Here is a 3,238-nt window from a genome sequence, read left to right on the forward strand (position 1 = left end):
TCCTTCTTCACCACAGTCTCCAACCTCTGCTCGCTGTAATATGCTTCTGTACCTCAGTCTCCAAACTCTACTCTCTGTTACAATCCTTCTGCACCTCAGTCTCAACGTCTGCTTTCTGCAATCGTCCTTCTGCAACCCTGTCTTAAACCTCTGTTTTGCAACAGTCCTTCCGCTCCCCAGTATCAAATCTCTGTTCCTTGTAAAAGTACTTTTGTATCCCAGTCTCCAATCTCTGCTCTCTGTAACGGTCCTTCTGCACCCCAGTCTCCACCCTCTGCTTTCTGTATTAGTCCTGCACCACAGTCTTCAACCTCTGCTCTCTGTAACAGTACTTCTGCACCTAAGTCTCTATCCTTTTCTCTCTGCATCAGTCCTTCTTCAACCAAGTCTCCAGCCTCTGCTCTCTGCAACAATCCTTCTGCACCCCAGTCTCCAGCCTCTGCTCTCTGTAAGATTCTTCTGCACCCTAGTCTCCAACCTATGCTATCTTCAAAGGTCCTTCAGCACCTCAGTCGCCAACCTCTGTTCCCTGCAACAGTCCTTCTGCACCCCAGTCTCCAAACTCTTTTCTCTGTAACAGTTCTTCTGCACTGCAGTCTCAAACCTCTGCTCTCTATAATGGTCCTTCAGCACCCCAGTCTCAAAACTCTGCTTTCTGTATCAGTCCTTCTGCACCTCAGTCTCCAACCGCTGCTCTCTTTAACAGTCCTTCTGCACCTCAGTCTTCAACCTATGCTATCTGCAATTGTCCTTCTGCACCTCAGTTTGCAAACTCAACACTCTGTAACAGTCCTTCTGCTTCTCAGTCTCCAAACTCTACTCTCTGTAAGATTCTTTTTTTTTTTATAGACCGGTTTTATTTAGGCCACCCAGAGATTTTTATAAAATATGTCCTTGGGTATTGCACTTTAAAAATAGGAGATTTCAAATTCTGGAATTTCCTTCACAAATCTGATTTGGCAATGTAAGGTGGATCCAGAAGTGGCAGCACCTTCTCAGAGCTAGTAGGCAGAGGACTAGACACTCACTGCTTACTACCTAGCTACTCTCGACTTGTGGGAACATCCAGGGTTATGTCCCTGGCTGTGGATCAAAACTGTCTAGAGTCTCAGGGGCAGATGCTTTTCCCATGAACCCTAGAGTGCCCATGAGGCCCCTCTCAGGTGGGAACTGAAGGTAGGTTACACTGAAGTACCCCCAACTTCCTTTATGTAACCTAGCTTCACAGTGACACCCCAGGTTCCTCACCTTAATTGCAGTGAAGGTATACCCAGACATAGATGTGGCCTTTGCCACATACAGGGTGTTTCCACTGAGGCTCCACCACCCACCACGGTACTAGAGCTGGGACCAGGGCTTCCCCTGTGCCAGGAAGCACTTTACCACTATAACTTCAGCCCTCACTAAAGCTTCTAAGGCAACACCAGCCACACACTTTCCCGGGCAGGTGGGCCTAAAAAGAGTTGGGCTTTGTCCCAGAACAGTGGGAGACATGTTAGCCATCCTTAAAACCAAAGCACTTGTCCCATTCCACTCCATGTCTCAGCAAGGATCCCTCATGAATTCCAGCGATCTTTATTGGACATGAGATGTTGGGAGTGGGGCAGCATCATACTGCCCCATTTCCTTGGTAACCAAAGTAAGGCTGTTCACGTGCTAAGAGTAGTTGCTCCCACATGTGAATTAGTAAGCTAAACTCAAAACTAGAACTGGCATCTCCAAATAGTAAGGTAAAAACACTGTGTATCAAAGTTGTGAGTAAAAAAATACAAAAGGTAAAACCACAGGCATAGAGAAAAATGGCAATCCTGAGAGCTGCCCTGAAATGTCAGTTTGAACCTCAGCTAAATCCTGTAAGTAGGCAAACCCTGGGGAGGCCAGCACCCCTCAGGGAAGTGAGGGTGCATGGGAGGCTACCAGCTGCCATCCAGATGAACCTTCTTAGTGCCTCCAGGAGTGTGGGGGTCTAGCCCCCCACTGGGCAATGTCGGGGTGGACAGCATGTGGCTTGGGCACTGTGGAAGTGACATAGGAAGGCAGGGCCAAGCCCTGCAGCCGGGGCAAATGAGGGAAAGCCAGCCCCGAGTGGCATTTCCCAGCTTTGGCAGCTCTCAGAAAGTGGTGTTTTCTGCTCACCCAGGCACTGCTGAAGCAGCAGTGGGTTGAGCTTTGGTCATTGCAGACTGGCTTCATTCAGTTCCAGGCCCTTATTTCCAATCCTCAGTATCCCAGAGACAGACCTGGTCCCAGAGCCTCGGGCTAGAGTGGGAGGGGAAACAGGACTGGCTCAGGCCTCTGGGATCAGCTGTCACCCTTCTGAGCTGGAACCCAGCATGCAGCAGAAGCCAGGATGGAGGAGCAGAGAGCGTGGAAGTGGTGTCGCTGTACAAATAGGCAGGTAGGCACAAGGTAAGGATCACAGGTGGGCTGCTAGGACAGCATGGACTGCTGCACGGCCTTCTGCAGCAACTGCCGCGTCACCAGCAGGCGCACCACCTCCTCTGAGCGCTTGGTGAGCCGTTTCTGGGCCTGGTCATGTGTGACCATGGTCATGTCCCAGCCATTCACCTGCATGATTTTGTCTCCAATCTGCAGCCCAGCAATTTCAGCAGGACCTCCTTCAGACACACGTGTGACATAAATGCCCTTGTCTGTCTTATCTTCTGAGAAGGGATTTTGAGAGGGATCCTGGTCAATTCCACCTGCAATGCTGAAGCCCAAGATTAAGTTCTCACCTTGACGCAGCTTGTGAATTTCAACTCTTTGCACCACGGCGGTGACCGGCTGGCCCGGGATGTAAGACATCTCGACCCGATCTAGCAACGAAGTACAGCTGAGAGAAGCCCGCAGTGAGAAATCTCTGTAAGATTCTTTTGCAAACCAATCTCCAATCTCTGCTTTCTGTAACAGTCTCTCTGCACCCCTTCTCCAAACTATGCTCTCTTTAACAGGCTTTCTGCACCCCAGTCTCCAACATCTACTCTCTGGAACAGTCCATCTGCACAAAAGTCTCCAACCTCTGCTCTCTGCAAAAGTCATTATGCACCGCAGTCTCCAACATCTGCTCTCTACATTAGTCCTTCTGCACCTTAGTCTGAATACTCTGCTCTCTGCCACGATCCTTCTGCACCCCAGTCTCCAACCTCTGTTCTCTGCAACAGTCCTTCTGCACCCCAGTCTCCAAAATCTGCTCTCTGTAACAGTCCTTCTGTACTGCAGTCTCCAACCTCTCCTCTCT

The 3,238-nt window shown here is 49.9% G+C and overlaps 1 pseudogene; it reads right to left on the reverse strand.

Annotated features, from left to right (window-relative positions):
• Nucleotides 1–831: 831 nt before the first annotated feature.
• On the reverse strand, nt 832–2,850 carry LOC144376448 (tax1-binding protein 3 pseudogene; annotated as a pseudogene).
• Nucleotides 2,851–3,238: the final 388 nt, after the last annotated feature.

This window comes from Ictidomys tridecemlineatus, chromosome 3, assembly GCF_052094955.1.
Source record: "Ictidomys tridecemlineatus isolate mIctTri1 chromosome 3, mIctTri1.hap1, whole genome shotgun sequence".
NCBI lineage: Eukaryota > Metazoa > Chordata > Mammalia > Rodentia > Sciuridae > Ictidomys > Ictidomys tridecemlineatus.